Raw genomic sequence first — 19,718 nt, 5'->3', positions numbered from 1 at the left:
CATTATACATGGGAGTTGTGTTCTCAAGAATTGTCACATATATTGCCTAAAACAGGAGGCTTATAACATGGGTTAATAGAGGTTGGGTTCCCAAACGAGCAAGATTCTGATCTTTTAAGATTAATGTAATCAAAAATACGCATATTTTGCATACATATTAAAGCATAAGAGAAGTAAATAAAATATTCAGTACATATAAAAATAATTAATAAAATAATTATTTTTTTCCAAGAATAATACACTGTAACCACATCTTTAGCTAGCATGCTGAAGTTGAAGGCTCATACTTTCCTGATTGTAGATATCTTTGTAGCATTTAACGACATTTTCAATCTCCCTTTTCACTTTAGAATTCCTCATATGATCAGTCATGACCTTTGTTTTGAGAATTTTCATAGGCTCAACCTCTGCAGGACTTGACTCTTATTTCTTGTTGATGTTCTTTTCCATAACCAAAAGATCCTCATTGCTCATATCCTCCTGATGTGATTCAAGCAACTCTTCCAAATTTTCTTCATTGATCTCTTCAAATTCAATCTGATGAGCTATCTTGGCAATAGTTTTTCTAAGGTATCCCATCAGTGCCTATGGGTTTTCTGAGTGATACATCATGAAAGGTCTTATTTTGTAGTCGCTAAAAGCATTGCCTCCCAAAAGTAGTGCTGTGGTCTTTGGCATCTTTAAACCCGGTTGCTGTCTTCTCTTCAATGGATATGTAGGTATGATTGGGCACATGCTTCCAAAACAGGCCAGTTTCATCTAAATTAAACACCTGTTTCAGTGTGTAACCTTTTTCTTCTATCTTTTAAAGAGATCATGAAATTCTTCAGTGGTAACATTATCTGCAGCTGCAGCCTTGCAGTAAAAGTTGTAGGTTGCTTTTCATCTTTTGTCAGATGTTTTTGCAAATTCTTTGCCTTCTCTCATACGATCACCCAAGATAAAGGCATGTTCTGCTGATTCTGATGCTCAATCCATATAGCCAGCATCCTTTTCAGGGGGAGTGAGGCAAGTCCACGTCCCTGTTATGCTCCCTGGGACCTTCTGTAGAGTACACCCCCTACAAGGATGCTGACGGACCTCTGTGAAGAACAGCAGACAAATCAGCAGAAGAAGATTCATATCCCAATGGTGAAATGTGTGGAAGAATCTTCAGAGGAGCAGACCTCTATAAACAACCCTGGCTCAGCTGGCTCCGGCTGTCAGTACCTGGTTAGGGCCTCTACCTAGGGTTACAAGGAAAATTAAAGAATTCAATCCTCTGACAAAGGGAAACAGCTTTGTCGGTACTGAAACAAGGTTGAAGTCTATTAGTGACAGTAAAGCTTGTGATTAGAAAATTGCAGATGGCAATACAGTTTATTGTGTAAATCTGTAATACTGCAGAGCAGAAAGCAAACGGAGAAACTACTGCTCTGTTATCTCTCTCTCTCTCTCTCTCCAGACTAACCACCAATGCAAGCAAATCTACAAAAATTGCCGAGTTCCCAGTGTCCCTTAAATAGGACAGGGGTGCGAAGAATCTCCGGCTCAAAATGGTGTGTTCACTAAAACTAGGAACCTGCCAGAACCCTGTGTGAAGCAGGTAAGCTAAAAAAATGCTACCCAGAAAATGAAAAGACTTGAAATTGGGATTTTAGGAATGAGTGATGTTAGGTGGCCAGAATCAGGCAAAACTCAAATTAATGACATGATAATGTACCACTCTGTGGAAGTAGTGAAAACAACCATCAAAATGGAGTTGGAATAATATTAAACAAAGATTCCAATAAATCACTTTTGAGCTTCATTCCCTACTCAGATAGGATGATGTTATTAAAACTGAAAGGTCAACCACTAGATATTAATCTTATACAGCTCTATGTCCCTACTGCTGACAAGAATGATACCAAGATCGAAGAATTTTATGATCAATTAAAAGAACTAATGAAAAACACAAAGAAACGTGATATTAACATTATCATGGGTGATTTCAATGCTAAAGTTGGGAAAGGTAGCAGTGGAAATATAGTTGACTAACATGGACTGGGAAAGAAGAGGAAATTTTTTTTTTAAAAAAAATTCTATGATGATATAACTGCCATGAGGCCCCCTTTATGGGGAAGTACCCCCCCCCCCCCCCCATTTTATTCGGGCTTGGGACCCGCATAGCTGATGAATCAGGCCAATGGCTGGGTCTTAAATTATTCCTGACTGTAATCCGTGTGTGTGTGTCAAGGAGCTGGTTTGCCTGTTTGTGGGAGAAAAACCCTGCTGTCCACACCCAAGACCGGCTGACTTGGCTATGTCTGAGAAAGATCCTTAAGCTCCTCACATCGGCAACGAGAAACACACGGTTTAAGCTACCATCCAGAAGGCTATGTACTTGACGATCACCACAGAATAATAATGCAAATATAGTCAGAAACAAAATTGATTACTTGCTAATTAATCAACAATTTCGAAGTTCCATAAAGAGTACAAAAACCTATCCTAGTGCAGATATTGCTTCTGATCATAATCTACTGGTGACAGAGTTAAAACTTAGGCTGAAAGCTATACTTAAGAAACATCAACAAAAAAGGTTTGATCTAGGAAAGTTAAAAAACCCAGAGATAAGAAACAAATTGAGTCAAGATCTGAATCAAGAGATAGCACTTATCAAGAATGATGATGTCATGAGGGTCGATGAATCATGGAACAAATTAAAATCTGTCTTCATAGAGAAATGTACCAATACCCTGTGTCATGATAGAGCAGTGAAAAAGAAAGATTGGATAACTGACAAAATTCTTTCTCTCATGGATCAGTGCAGATCATATAAAAATCATAGTCCAACAAAATATGAATAGGTTCAGAAAATTATTAAAGTCAAGAAACAAAAGAAATCTGGATGAGTGAAAAATGTTAAGAAATAGAAATTCTACAGGAAAATCATGACAGTTTTAATCTAAACAAAAAGCTGAAAGAGACCTCAGGTAAATTTAAGAAAAAACGACTATATAAACTTTGAAACAAAAAGGAAGAAATAATATCTGAAAAGATGACAAAATACAAGAATGTGTTAAATATGTAGAAGAATTCTTTACTGATAACAGACAGAACCCAGAAAATACTTATGAACAGATGGAAGGTCCATGCATTCTAAGATCAGAGGTAGAATGTGCATTGAATTCAGCTAAAAATGGTAAATCCTTAGGCCCTGATAAAATACCAGCAGAAATAATAAAGTTATTAGAAGGTGACAACATTACTATATTAGTAAAGCTATTTAATAAGATCTACAATACAGTCGTAATCCCTCAAGACTAGTTACAGTAGATCTTCATCATGCTGCCTAAAAAAGCAAATCCAAAAACTTGTAATGACTATAGAATGATCAAACTAATGAGTCATGTTTTCAAAATGTTTCTGAAAATAATTCAAAAAAGAATATACAGAAAATGTGAAGACATCATCAGTGATACCCAGTTTGACTTTAGAAACAATAAGTTTCTAAAGCCAAACTTTAGTATGTTCGACTCACGTTAGTAAGTCCACCATACTAAACAATTGCACTATTAAAAAGAATTGGATTAGATGTTAAGGACATCGGGATCATTGAAAACTTATATTGGAACCAAAAGGCATCTGTTCAAGTTGATGACATTATTACATTAACATATACTCAAAAATCCTTGTTGAGAGGCTTATACGCTAGTTATACATGATAACTAATATTTAAGGAATTGACAGCGTATACTAGAAATATAGATTAAATAAACTTTAATATATACTTTCCGATATTTCGGCGAACGTCACATTGCCATCTTCTTGGGAACTTACTAAAAGACACGTGCACACAAGTACTAATAACAGCAAATGAGACTGAAGCTAGGAAGCTAGCGTTTCCTAAAGTCCTGATGGTGCCCCCTGGTGGGCTATATTGGTAGTTCTTGGCCTTTGGGCTGAAGTTCTTCTGATAAAAGTTTCCCAAATTTGGGACAGTTTCATGCATCCAAATTTGTTGAGGTTTGGCATGTTCCTAAGGGCCAAGGCTGATTCCATGAATAGTCTTTCATACTTGAACTTGCTGCGGTGTATTACTGTGGTTTTCTTCCATCTTATTCTGTGGCGAGTATCCAGAGCGTGGTCTGCAAGCCCAGAGTGGCTGTACTGGTAAAATCGGATGTAATCCTTGTGTTCTGAGATTCTGATATTTGCTGTCCTGCCTGTTTGGCCAAAGTAGGACAGTTTACAGCTGCAAGGGACCTGGTATACACCAGGTAGGTCTAGGGGAAGTGGTTGGTCTTTGGTGGAGCTGATAAGGGATGCCAGTTTTCTATGTGGTCTGTAACAAGTGGTCAAGTCATGTTTTTTTAGGATTTTATTGATTTTTTCCAAGGTGCCTCTGATGTAGGGAATCGTGATAGATTTAGAGTAATCTTTTTTGTGAAGGGGAGGGGGTGGTGGGTTGTGGATAACTGGGTTAAGTATTTTTTGGATTTTTTGGAGGGGGTAGCCGTTGGCTGAGAAAGTGTCACGGATGTGATTTAGTTCAGTTGTTAGGGCTTGATCATTAGAACAGATTATTTTTGCCCTGTTGAATAATGTTTTAATCACTCCATATTGTTGTGAGGGGGGGTGGTGGGATTGTTGGTGAATGTATCTGCCTGTATGGGTGGGTTTTTTATAAACTGAGAAAACCAAGGTTCCATCAGGTTGGCGGGTGACTAGTGTGTCTAGGAAGGGGAGGTTATTGTTTTCCTCTTTTTCCAGGGTGAATTTGATTCTAGGGTGTTGGTTGTTCAAGTGTGTTAGGAAGGAGAGGAGTGAATCCGGGCCATGTGACCAAATTGCGAAAACATCATCAACGTAGCGAAGCCATATGGTAGGTTTTTGTGGGGCTGAGTTTAAGGCTTTCTCTTCAAACATCTCCATGAAGAAGTTGGCCAAGGGTGGGGAAAGTGGTAAACCCATGGCTGTCCCCTCTATCTGTTTGTAGAATTTTTCCTGCCAAACAAAATAGCCTGAGTTCATTGTAAACTGAAATAGGGCTGAGATATCGGGAGGAAATTTAGCTTGGATTAGCTCTAAGGTTTCTTTGACGGGGACATTCGTGAATAGGGAGGAGACATCAAAACTGACCATTATGTCATTATGTTGGAGTGTAAGGTTTTCTATACTGGCTTTGAAGTGGGCTGAGTTTTTTGTGTGATGGTGTATTGCCAGTATAGTGTCAGAGCGCTTTGGCTAAATGCTTGGCTAGTTTGTAAGTGGGGGAATCAATGCCATCCACTATGGGACGTAATGGCACATTTTCTTTGTGTATTTTTGGGAGCCCATATATGCGGGGGGGTCTAGAGTTATAGGGTTTTAGTCTGTTGGTAATCTCCACAGGCCAAGAAGTGACCTTCTTAAGGAGCCTATGGAGTTTTCTAATTTGTGAGTTGGTGGGATTGTAATCAATGGGGGAGGTAAGTGGAACGATCTAATAATAAAGCCTTGAGCTTACCTTTGTAATCTTTAAGATTAAGTATATATTAAAGTTTATTTAATCTATATTTCTAGTATACGCTGTCAATTCCTTAAATATTAGTTATCACTCAAAAATCATATTTCAAAAAATTTTAAAAGGAAGAGAGGAAGGGATTAATGTAAATTGTGAAATCATAGTAACATCCAATATGCTGTGCTGATGACACAGCTCTCCTGGCTGACAATATTCAGGATCTTCAAAATCTTTTGCAACTAGTGAACAAAGAGAGTGAAAAAATAGGATTAAAAATAAATAGCACCAAAACTAAATTCATGGTCATAATCAAGAAACCAATTCTTAATTCAGCACTTAAATGGGAAACAAATAGAAAGAGTGACAAAGTTTAAATATGTTGGATGTTGGTTAAATGAAGAATGCAATCCAGAAATGGAAATAAAAGTTAGAATTAAAATGGTAAGAAAACTTTTTCTCCTGATGAAATCAACATTGTGTAACCACAATTTAAATTTAGAACTTAGAGTACGCATCGTTAAATGCTATGTATGATCTGTACTGCTGTACGGTGCAAACTTGGACCTTGAAGAGATAACATCAATAAAAAAAACTTGAAGCCTTTGAAATGTGGTTATACCGACGAATGTTAACAGAAAAATGTCCAATCAGGAAGTACTGGAAAAAATGGGGAAATCATGTGAACTTTTAGATACCATAAAAAGAAGAAAAACTGCATATCTTGGTCACCTACTTTGTAATGAAAAATATGAGATACTTCGATTGATTATAAAAGGGAAGATAAATGGAAGAAGATGATAAGGAAGATGAAGAAAATCTTCGTTGGCAGATATCAGACAGTGAACTGCGCATGAGCTCTGAGGGACTGTTCAGAGTGGCTGAGGATCGCTCAAAATTTGCTAAGGTGGTCACTGACTTCTGATAGGATTCATAGTGAAGAATTCATGGAGACACAACACACGTTAGAATAATTACTTTATTTAAACTTTAGAATGATCAACCTTCAACATGGAAGGTAACATTCAACATTTCGACCTCTGTATTGAGGTCATCATCAGGAAAAATACATATGTATAAAATACAAGCTACATGACACTGCACTATACAAAAGTAAGATGAATCTAAATGGTTGTTAATTATTTAACCTAACCTGACTTCTTGTGGGGTGGGGAGGGAATAAAATAAATTTTAAAAAAATAAAATTAATTAAAAATAAAATTGAAACATACTGTTTGATTTTTAATTTTAAGACCATGGATTTTATTAAATCCATGGTCTTAAAAATCAAATAGTATGTTTCAATTTTAATGAAAAGGACCAAATAACAACTTTCAAATTAAAAATAAGTTTTATTTCTGGGAAAATTCCCATGTTACTCCTCAAAGGAAATATTAATTGTATGGCTATTTAGCCTATTTTTGTTTAGGAGCCCTTTTTATTGGTTTTTTTTACTCAGTTCATTGGTTTTTTTACTCAGTTCTAGGGCATTACTGAAGTTTTTTCTAGATAAATATATGAAGAATATAAGAAGGAAAATTTGGACATACCTTTAGGATGTTGCTTGCTGTTTTCTTATTCAGCGGCATCCTGGCATGTGGTGACAACATTCATCTGCTGTTTGACGGGAGTATGATTGAAAGGAAAGGGGGTTAGGGAAAAGTGGGGGTAGAGCAATGTAGGAGAATTATTGGTGAGGTAAGGGGTATGTGAATCTTTGAAAAACCTAGGTTTTTTATATACAGGTAGTCCTCGACTTACGACGACTCGATTTATGACGATTAGCACTTACGATGGCCAAAATTATGATTATCAAAAATTCTCTAATTTAACTTTGCTACCAGCAGTTATTATTATTAAAAATTCTCTAATTTAACTTTGCCGCTAGCATATACATACGTATATCACATTGCTTTTATATACACATTGCAGCGTCGCTATTAATCGACAAGCAAATCCTATCACCAATATGCAATAGCCGCTGCTATGATTCATCCACTTCTAACTTAATACAGTCTTTGGCACATTAGTTGCTAATCAGCAGTCGAAGTGTTCATTTTTCTCTCGTTGCAATTTTTGTATCTCGTCGTAACCCTATCATGTCCAGTAAGAGAAGTAATACTACTGATGAAAATTCAAACATAAAAAAGAAGGTAAGGAAACCTTTAAGTTTAGTTAAAATGAAGCATAAGACATTAAAGCATAAGACAAAGGAAAGAAAATTGGTGAAATAGCACGAGAAGAAAAACTGTCACATTCAACTGTTTCAACAATCATAAAAGATAATTCAAGAATAATGGAGGCAGCTAAAGGGCAGATAATATGAAATGTACAATTTTAACAAAAAAAAGAGAAGGGCCAATTCATGAAATGGAGAAGCTTTTAATGATATGGATAGATGGTCGAATCAACAAGAATATTTCTCTCAGTGTGTTTATGATTCAAACAAAATCATGCAGCCTATTTTGACGATTTAAGGAAACAACAGGAAGATAAATACAGCTATCATACATTTAACACTAGTAAAGGTCGGTTTTATCGATTGAAAAGCCGATTTAACTTACATAACATATGAATAACGGGAAAAGCTGCTAATTCCGATTTTGAAAGTGCCGAAATTTTCAAGAAAAATCTGAAAGAGATGGTAAAAGATGAAGGATATTTGCTAGAGCAGATTTTTAACGTAGATGAAACTGGACTGTTCTGGAAAAGAATGCCAGAACAAACTTACATCTAAAAACTCTAGAACCATAGTTTTGATAGCCTCTTCTGGTATGAAGTATCGTAGTAGAACTGGAACTATTTTCAAAGCACTGTGGTTAGAACTGTCTATCATTATTGTTTATTAGCTTTCTCAAGTTCGTTTCTGAAAACAGCCATTGCATAAGGTGCTAATACAATTATAGCTTGAGTCTTCTTTTGACCGCAAGTGAACTTTTTTGTCATATAGTTTCCGGATTATTTTCGACATGCAGTCCATTGAACTGAAACTCTGGTTGTGCATGCATACATGATATGCAAATGTAGTTTCATCAGCTGCAACATTTCTTTCCATTTCACCCATTGTTTTTTTAGAAAAATAATCTGACACTTTACTACTTAGACTTGCATTTTCTGCTAATTTGTGTCTCTTCGTAGCGATGTGCTGCGTTATGTCTGACCGACCTCCGTGTTGTATGCTGAATATTGCATTACATTGTGTACATTTTACTTTCTCGTCGACTTTGCCATCACAATTACATGATATAATAAAAGGGTATTCAGTCCTTAGCTTTTCTGTGAGAACACACTTTCTCTTCGGCATTTTAAAGGCATATAAAATAATAAAACTAATTACATTTCATAACAGATCTGTGTCATATCAAATAAGCCGTGCTTAGTTAATACAACGTCTGCTAGTTGCACTATTCTCGCAACATGTCAGTATTGTCAATTGATAAGACAATTTTATGATCAATAACAATATTGATTTCTTGGCAATTACGTGTTTTATGTTTAAGATTGGGAATGTTAAACACAAATCCACAAATTACTGGACAATTCTGCATCCCGAAGAGTTCTAAAAGGATGCCAGGAAACGAACTCGTAATAAGGGACAATCCTGTATACGTCCTGTAAAATATGGGACGTATATGGACCCTACATATTATCTGAAAACTACATTTTCTCAAGCAATAACAGCAATGGACAACGATGATATAACATTACGCGATTTTTGGAAAAATTACGATATTAACCAATGTATCCAGAACATTGGAACTTCATGGAAGGAAGTATCGTAACAATGTATGCTAGGAATTTGGAAGAAGTTACTACCCCAGGAGACACTCGAAGAGTATAATGAGCATAGTATGTTAGAACAAATTGGTGAAGAAATCGTTGAAATTGCAAGAAAACTGGATTTAGAAATCAATATTACTGATATAGAAGAATTAGCTGATCACTGATTTTCCAAAACGAAAGAGTTGTAGAAGAAGAAAAGAATAATGAGGAAGATGAAGAAGAGAAATCATTAAAAAAAATTTACTGTAAAAGGATTAGCTGAAGTATTTTCTAAACTAAATCAAGGACTACAGCTCGAAAATAGGGATCAAGACAATGATCGCTTTGCCAAAATTGAAGAGCAAATTTGAGAAACAGTCAGTTGTTATGGCGAAATATATGAAGAAAAAAAGAAAATAACTCAACAGACAACATTAACCAATTTTCTGATTAAAAAAGATACTCCCGATCGCGAGAAATAACTATATCGTCTAAATAAGTGAGTTACTCACCTGTTTAATTAAAGACATTGTTTTTAAGTTTTTTTGTTTATGTTAACTAATATTTAAAGGAATTTCAAATTAAAGTAAGTGCACCATTTTTGATATGTGTTTGTGTATTTTTTTCTTAAATTTTTCTTTCTTAATTTTGTATTTATGTATTTGTATGTGCTAAATGTTTATGTAAGTTTATACATTTTTCACTGTTTTAAGTTATATAGAAACCTAATTTATGAAAATATTATAACAGAAATCAAACAGATCAAGAATTAAAAGTCCTCGACTTATGTCAGAATCGACTTACAAAAGAGAGCTTGGAACGTAACCCCGTCGTAAGTCGAGGACTAACTACATATTATTATTAAGGATGGGTAGAGAATACTTGGGGGGGAGGGAGGTGAAAATAGAAACAATTTGTTGGAGAAGGGAAAGAATATGATGTTCAGGGGTGGGTGTAACTGTGTTATTTCCTATTGGTCAGAGTCATGACCTAATTTTTATGTTATGGAGTTTCCAACACTTGGAGATTATGTAGGGCTGGTGGGTGTTTATTGAGTTTTCTTCACATTTTATGGCTATCATTTCCATTATTTCTAAGCATTGTTTCATAATGTTTTATGTCTATTATTATGGCCTTGGCAATTTGTGGGGGTATGTTTCTATTCAAGGGCATGGACTGCTATTTCTGTTTTCCCTGTACTTTGTATTCTGTTTTTCTTTTGGTTGCATTTTTTTTTGGTTTAAATGTTCTGGAATAGGGATGTTACAGTTTGTGAAGTGTTCTTGTAGTCTTGCCTGTAAAGACCTGATAGTAGAACTTGTGTAGGTGACATCACAGTCTTTTTGGCAAGGAAATTTTAAATGACATTGTGGTGTTCTAATATTTCTGTGTGTGTGTATGTGATTTTGTAGATTTTAGAAGCGTTGCCAATTTATGGTTTGTAGTGAATACCAGTTTATAGTTCAGTGTGTTTGAAAATGTATTTATATGCTTTGTATGTGTTCTGGATGTATGGTAATTTGATGATTTTTATCTTGGGAAGTTTGTTTTGGTTGTTGTATTGTTTTGATGGGTTTTTGCTGTTTTGTTGGCGTAATTTATTAGTTGTGTTGAGTAATTTTGATTTTGAAAAATCTGTGTTTAGGTAATTACATGTGATTGAAAACTTGTAAGTATTGATAAACTGTTCTAGGATAACCAATACCATATCATCCTTATTCTATTATAAAATCGGTCATCCTGGCAGAGTTTATCAATGCTTACAATGCTTATAAATAATATATATAAAAAACCTGGGTTTTTCAAAAAGATTCACATACCCCTTACCTCACCAATAATTCTCCCACATTGCTGTACCCCCACTTTTTCCAAACCCCTCTTCCTTTCAGTCATACTCCCATAACAGCAGATGAATGTTGTCACCACATGGCAGGATGCTGCTGAATAAGAAGACGGCCAGCAACATCCTATGTCCGAATTTTCCCTCTTATATTCTTCATATATTTATCTATGTAACACTTCAGTAATGCCCTAGAACTAAATAAAAAGTCAATGACATAATAAAAAGGAGCACTCCTAAACAAAAATAGGCTAAATATCCATAAAATTAAACAAATTAAATAAAAACAAAATATAAACAGAACTACATTAAACATTTTTAAAGTCCTCTTGTATTGAGATCTTCTGTGTTTGCTTGTTCTTGTTGCTATCCAGATTGCAAATGGGTTCTCCATATTCTTGGAATGATTAATCTATCATTTTTGTTTGAAAATTGGATTTGAATAATGCTTCAGCATTTCACAAGCTTCTTTGAATTTTCTTTCAAATCAGGATTTGGTGCAGTGTTGGGATTTGGCCTTTCCAGTCAATTCTGTCAAGATCAGATCTTCACTTTATGACAAATAGTCGAGAAAGCATGGGAATATAACAGAGATCTCTATTTAAGTTTTGTCGATTTGGAAAAGGCATATGACAAGGTGCCAAGAGAGAAGCTATTCAATACGCTGCAGTTATATGGTGTCAATGGGGCATTATATCAAGCAATACTTAGTCTTTATTTGAGTTGTAAATCAGCAGTTAGAATTGAAGGAAGTACAGGAAGATGGTTTAATGTTAAATCTGGTGTGAGACAAGGATGTACATTATCCCCTCTGTTACTCATTATCTATATGGATCACATTATGAAGGAAATCGGTATTAAACCTGATATCAAAATTGGAGATGTTAATGTCAGCTCTTTGCTTTATGTGAATGATGTTATACTTCTAAATAAATCCGCTACAAGTCTGCAAGATTCTCTGACTAAATTGAATAGCTGTTGTAATAGATATGGTATGAAGGTCAGCATGACAAAGACAATGAAAATAGGCAGAATCATTGAAAATGTCAACTGTGTTGTGAATGGAGAACTTGTGGAACAAGTAAAACATTTCAGTTACTTAGGTACGATTTTTACTGAAGATGGTAAATTAAATATAGAAATAGACAAAAGAATCAGCAAAGCTCGTATGGTGGGAAGTCAATTGAATAAATTCATATGGAATAAGAGAGAAATTAGTCGGAACACTAAACTAGCTGTATACAAGACAGTGTTCAAACCCATTTTAACTTATGGATCTGAGAGCTGGGTCAGAAGTAAAACACTTGACCAAAGACTAGAGACCGCAGATATGAGAGTCCTGAGAAAGATTAGAGGCGTGAACAGATGGCATCAATGGCAATATCATATTAAAAATGAGGATATTAGGAAAGAACTTGACATTGTCAGCATCCAGGAATGCGTTAGCAGAGCTAATCTCAGGTGGTATGGTCACTTAAATAGAATGGGAGAGGAAAGATTAGCAAAACAAGTGTTCTCTGCCAGGTTGGCAGGAAAACGACCCAGAGGAAGACCAAGATATAGGTGGATTGATACGGTACAAAGTGCCTTAGACGATAGAAATATAAGATCTGATAATGTTGGAGTCTTGACAAGTAACAGACTGATTTGGAGGAAAATTGTAGATAGGAAGTTAGTAATGATGTAAATTTTTCATGTAGTACTGTCATATCCTGTACACCCCTTGAGGGTACATGGCAGGAATTTGATGATGATGATGATGATGAGTCAATTCTGTGGCATGTTTCGAGTGTGTGGTCTGATAGGCTTGTTTTCCCATAGTGGAGGTATTTAATGTGTCGTTTGTGTTCGTCTTTTCTAATTGGGATGGTGTATTCTGTTTTCCCCTATGTAAGGTGGGTTACAGGTACATTGAATTTTGTGAACTCCTAGGTGGGCCAGGTATGGAAGGGGATCTTTGAAAGAGCTTAGTAAATTTCTTAATTGTGTCAGGGGTTTGAAGGTAGTCTTAATGTTGTATTTAAGTAGTGTTCTATCAATTTTTTCTGAAATTTCCCTAATGTAGAGTATGGCTATGCATTCTTGTGATTTTTTTGTTTTTGGTTTTTTTGGTGGCATTTTTATGGAGGATCTTGTGAACCATTTTTTATTGTATACATTTTTTACAAATGTTTGGCTAATAATTTCTAATTCTTGGTTCACAGCCTGTTCACAAAGGAGCAAATTGTTAGGACTCTGTGTTTGAGGGTGCTGATCACTCCTAGTTTTTGTGTTGGATGGTGATATGAATTTTTATGTATGTATTGGCCTGTGTGTGTGTAGGCATTTAGATTCATCTTACTTTTGTATAATGCAATGTCATGTATAGTTTATATCTTATACATATCTATTTTTCCTGATTATGACCTCATTATAGAGGTCGAAACATCGAATGTTACTGTTCTAAAGTTTAAGTAAAGTAATAATTGTGACATATGTGTTGTGTCTCCATAAATTCTTGACTATGAATGCTGACCACTGTGTAACCTTAAACGAAAGGACCTCTGATTGCAAAGAAGGCCATGCTGAAATTTGTGGACAATTGAGCACTCTTACAAATTGTATTAGCATTATCATGAATGGTTCTCACTGTAGAATCACTCAGTCCTGTGGCTCTTTGAATTTGAATTTTATGTTCACCTGTGTCAAACTGATTCAGAACTTTGAACTTCATCTCTAAAGAATTGGATTTCCTAGGCCTTTTCTTCACTGGTATTTATTCATCTTTTCACTCTTAGTTGCCATTGTTTTTCTCTTGCCAGACATCTTGCTCAAAGAGCACTGACACTATTTACAGAAATATTTGTAAATAACGAAATGAAAATAAGACAAATTCTCTGAAGCTTCCACAACCTTGACAAGAAATGGCTTATGTACTGAAATGAAACTCCACATATGCAGATAATGAATGTGCATATAACAAAAGTCACCTGTGTGTATATGTTTAAACCTCAAACACATATTATTTGGTTTAGTTCTTAATTGTGAGCTGCTTAAAAGGCTGCTTTCTGGCCAAAATATTTTTTTGTGAATTCTAGGTATTGTTGAAGATAAAGTATAGTGTAGTCACCTGTCAACAGACATACTTGAACTTTTCATCATCATTATCGAATTCCTGATATGTATCCTCGGGGGGTGGGGATGTACAGGATAATTATGATAGTACATGAAAAAGTTGAACTTTTCTTGCTTTCCAAATTATAATACCAAGTGTGATTTTTCAACCCCCCCCCCCTCCCCTCCAGATACTTATATGTACCCACATGGGAGAGAATATTCCACTGGTTTAGAATAACTCTACAGTAGCAGTTCAGATGAGGACACCTTGATGGCTAATCAAACCTTTGCACTCCTGTTTTTCTAAGACCATCTTGCAAGTTTTTGCAGTAAGACATGCTGAATTAATCACACTAATACTGAACTGATTCATTTCTATTGATATCCCCATAGCATAGGCAATTTGGAATTATACAGAAAATGAATACAGTATTTGGTATTTATTTTTCTGGTTAATATAATAAGGGATCCTAGGAAAATCATCTCCACACTGCAACACCACAAAACATGCTTAATAGATAAAACAGTGCACTCTAGTAAATAACATGTTCTGGCATTAACCATATGTAAATGTCAATCTAACCTGAAAGCGTGTATATGATTCAATGTGCAAAAGAATCTTAGAAAGATTCAATGCACATTGAATCTGAGCAATGCTTATATTGATTGATTAGTATGGTACAGTTAACTCTCACTATAGCCAACTCATGGGGACTTCAAGATTAGTTTGTTACAGTAGATAGTTTGCTATCCACTATAAGTGAATTTCTTGTAGCATAGCATTGTACTTTTCAGGAAATAACAATCTATACTAAAATATTAATTATAAAAACTTTAATTAATAAATCCCTGATGATGGCAATGTAACGATGCCAAAATATAGGAAAGCGTTACATTGCCATCATCAGGGATCACAAAAAAACAATGATATTTGCACACATGCACTAACATTGAGCAAATAAGGCTGAAGAAAGGCAACCAAAGTCCTAAACGGCACTCCAACTAGTGGGCATCATTTAGGACTCTATATTCAGTAGCATATCTCAGTTCAATAGTCTTAGCTGTTGGGCTGAAGATCTGAGGATGAATTCTTCCCAAATTTGGGGCAGTCTCATGCACCCAAAGTTGTTGAAGTTTTTCAGGGCTGAGGCAGATTCCAGGAATAGCCTTTCATATTTGTATTTGCTGTTGTGTAATTGAGTGGCCTTCTTCCAGCATATCCTGTGGTGGATGTCCAAAGCATGGTCAGCAAGTCCTGAGTGGCTGTATTGGTGGAAATGGATGTAGTCCTTCTGTTCAGAAATTCTAATAATGGTTGTCCTGCCTGTTTGGCCATAGCAGGGCAGTTTGCAACTGCAAGGGACCTGGTAAGTCTAGGGAATGTGGGGTGGAGCAGATAAGAGATGCCAGTTTTTTATGTGGTCTGTAAGTGGTTGTAAAATTTATTTCCTTAGGAGTTTTGTCAGTTTTTCAGATGTTCCCCAGATATATGGAATGGTGATGGACCTTGAGTAATCTCAGCTCTAAAGGGGGAGGTGAGGCAGAGCGGGGTTGTGGTTACAGGGTTTTAATATTTTTTGGATTTTTTTAGGAATTGTAGCCATTGGGAAGAAATTCTTGAGAATATGGTCAAGTTCAGCAGTTAGAGCACTGTTATCAGAACTGATTAATTTTGCCCTGTTATAAAAAGTTTTTATAATCCCATATTGGAAGGTGGGGGCTGTATGAGTAGGTTTTCTGTAAACAGAGAATGCCAGGGATCTCTCTGGCTGGCATTTAATCAGCATGTAGGAATGGAAGACTTGTTGTTTTCCTTTTCTAAGGTAAACTGGATCCTGGGGTGTTGATTGTTTAGATGTGTTAAGAAATTGTGGTGCATATCCAGGCCAAATGGAGAACACATCCTGTATGTAACATAGCCAGATAGTGGGTTTATGTTGGGCAGAGTTTAAGGTTTTTTCTTCAAAGGTCTCCATGAAGAAGTTTGCCAGGGATGGCGAACATGGAGAACCCATGGCTGTCCCTTTATCTTTGTAGAATTTTCCTTGTCAAACAAAGTAGCCTGCATTCATGATGAACTGAAACAGGGCTGAGATATCGGGAGAAAATATGGCTTGGATGAGGTCTAAGTTATCTTAGAGTGGATAAAGTGCATAAAGAGGAGACACCAAAACTGACCATTATGTCAGTGTGTTGTAGTGTGAGGTTTTCTATATTTGGCATAAAGTGGGCTGATATTGCCACTTTATACCAAATAAAGTGGGCAAATAAAACACAATATACTGATATTGCCAGTATATTGTGTAAACACTTTGGCTAATTTGTATGATCGTGAATCAGTGCCATCCACAATGGGACATAATGGCATATTTTGTTTATGGATTTTTGGTAATCCATATATATTGGGAGTCTTAGAGTTACAAGGTTTTAGTTTGTTGTGACTTTCACAGGCTAAGAGGTAACCTTTTTAAGGAGCCTGTGGAATGTCCTGATCTGTGTACTGATGGGGTCATAGTTTATGGGAAGGTAAGGTAGATAGAATGATCTAGAAGTAAGGAGGCAAGCTTACCTGTATGATCTAATGATCCAAGTAGAACTATGTATCTTCAGCCTTCCCAACCATATTGTCAACAACATCAGACTGGATGTAGTCAATATACTCACTCATGTTAAACCACCAAAAAAGCAACCTCTCTCTCTCTCTCAAAAAAAAAAAAAAAAAAAAAAAAAAAAAAAAAAAAAAAAAAAACATCATCATCAAATTCCTGCCATGTTGAGGGTGTACAGGATATGATAGTAATTACTAAAGTGGATAAGGGAAATGATACTCTGGTTTTCAACAATTGGATTACACAGGTAAGCTGGGTAATTAAGCTATATGTTTGGCAACAAGAGGTATGTTGGAGGATCTATCCTTTCTACTATTGGGCATAGAGACCTTCCTTGTTGGAATACATCCTAGCCATCATTAACTGAATGCATGTACGTGAATGTGTGAACATGCACAACGTGCTCAACAATATAGCGCACAATTAGAATTATTTTTAAATTCATCAGATTCTTATATATCTACATAGCAGTTGCCACCTGTGTTAATTTTTTACTGTTTGCCTACTTTTATCTCTTACTCTTGCAGAAATCCTATTTGTGTTTCATCCTAATGTAATTTGGATGAAACACGTTTTTTTTTTTTTTTTTAAGTAACTATTAATGTCTTATTCTGGTTTTCAGCCTTACAAACTCTTATTAACATGCATACAACCCCTGATTGAGAGAATCTTCTAATCCTTTCTTCAGTTTGTGATTTGTCTATTTCTTTTTTATCATGTTTCAATCTTTTAATTGACATTAGCTACAGTTGATTTCAAATGCTGAATAGTACTTAACTCAAACACAAACCAATTGATAACTTATAGCATCCTGTGATAAGATATAATTGAAGGTTGGAACTCCATTTCCAGTAATCCAGAAACATGTTCACTAAGCATACATTTCTTAATCTTCATATATTGTCACTAGTATGCAGTGTTTTTTTAAAAAAGGAAAATTTATATTTTTGCAGTGTGGTAAGTGTTTGTTTATATATTTGGAGAGAATCAGTATCACTTTTATATTGAAATTGTGTGTGTGTGGGGGGGACTCCAAATATGTTTAAGCAGAATCCTTATGATTTTTCTGAGTAAAGCATTGCTCAGAACAGAAAAGATACAGACATTAATGATAACAAGCAAGCTGAATGTCCATTATCAATACCATATTCTTTTGAATTGTCGAAAAAATTCATGGCATCAAACAATTACATGTAAATATTAATATGAGAGAGGAACTAAATATCAACAGAAAGACAAAATTTGTATTGAATGGATAATTTCAAGATATTATCCATTAAAGATTATGAAAATTATCAAGAATTTTCATGAAGAAAATTGGCATGTAAAAAATTAATTTTTACATCTTAAAACCTGCAAAGAATGATAAGTTTCAATCCATCTATCTATTTTCAGTTATTTTGCATATATTATCTTCTCTGATTCCTTTTACAGTGTTTCCTCCATTTCTAAGCTTTCCCTTTCCTCTATTTCTGAGCTTGTTTAAATAGCCTCCAGAATATTTTGCCATATTCTTGATGCTTATATTCTATATTCTTATCAGTCTTCCCTTGACTTGAGCTACTTTTACACACTTAAACATTCTTACATTTTTCTTTATATTCTCTCAAAACTCTTGCCTGAAACTCTTTCATTGTTCCCTTGACTGTCTGGTTAACTTTTTTTTTGATTTCATTATGAAATTCTGATTTCAATTTTCTTTCCTTTTTGTTTTAATAAATTAGTACTATGAGTGCTTTACTCCAAACATCTGGAATTCAACCTCCTGACAAAGCCATATGAATTATGCAATGTAACCGTTATGAAATTTTTATGTCCCCAGAGAGCGTTTGTAGTTAATGTCACATAAATCGACCCCCCCCCCCCCCGAACTTTCAGATTTCTAGTTTTTTTCTGTTTCTATGCTGAAATGGGCTTGTGACTGCTTTCTGTCCGGTCGGTCTTCCCATTCTACTTATGTATTTCCTAAAGAGTGCAAACTACAGATTTTCAAATACAAATTTCTTCCTTTTCATCACCCATCCATTGCACTATAGATTGAAGAAATGTACTATAGGTGAGAAAGAGTGAGATATGGTCTTTCCTCTAGAAAATAAGACAGGATTGCATTTTGATGGCATTAAAATTCATCAGGTTATCCTCGCTGCCATGTGAGGATAGCTAGAAGATCATTGTTGGCATTGGTTAAAGAAGATCTGAAGCGTGAATTCCTTATGCACTACAAGGTTTTGAAAATCAAGAAGAGGAGCAGAAAGTATCATCAGCAAGGCTCTGAAAAGGAATTGGATGTCAGCGAGAGAGAGAGAGAGAGAGAGAGAGAACATCATTGATGTATAGGAGGAAGAGTGTAGGTGAAAGCACAGAGCTTTGTCATACACTACATTGATTAAAAAATTTTATGATAGGAAATCATCCACAATCAACGAATAGAGAAGTGTGCACTTCATCTACAAAGAGAAGGAGAAATACCATTGGTAAGATCACCATGATGCCATACTCAATCAGATATCTTGGAAATATCAAGAACAACCACTTGAGTTACTCCAAATTTTTTCATGGCCTGTGTCCAAAGATGAGCAAAGTTGACTGGGAGATCTGTTGGGGAATAAGACTGGCAGAATCCATATTGGTGATGACTAAGTAATTGGTAAGTCTCCAAGTAGCAAAGCAGCTGGCTGTTGACTTTTTCTTTTTTGACCACAATATTTTTGAGAGTATTATGGTCAGAGCAATAGAGCAAATAGTTTGTTGGTTGACATTGATATCCCCTTTTTGGGAACTAACTGATTTTAAGCTTGCTTCCAATATTCATCCAGATGAATATTGAAACTTTAAGAGATGATAAAAGATGTGCATGAGTTCTGGAGTATAAGCTTTTAGTACAACTGGAGGAATACCATCAGCCTGGCGACTTATTGGTATCAAGGCTATGGAGTTTTTCAGA

At 35.4% G+C, this 19,718-nt stretch overlaps 1 protein-coding gene across 3 annotated transcripts in view; it reads left to right on the top strand.

Annotated features, from left to right (window-relative positions):
- The window catches only part of Top3alpha (topoisomerase 3-alpha), a 496,301-nt gene that overhangs the window by 390,911 nt on the left and 85,672 nt on the right, over positions 1 to 19,718 (top strand). The window lies entirely within an intron of this gene.

Source organism: Typopeltis vanoorti, chromosome 21 (genome assembly GCF_054136105.1).
Source record: "Typopeltis vanoorti isolate ZY-2024b chromosome 21, IOZ_Tvanoo_1.0, whole genome shotgun sequence".
Classification (NCBI taxonomy): domain Eukaryota; kingdom Metazoa; phylum Arthropoda; class Arachnida; order Uropygi; family Thelyphonidae; genus Typopeltis; species Typopeltis vanoorti.
This window is presented reverse-complemented; position numbering and strand designations above follow the sequence as displayed.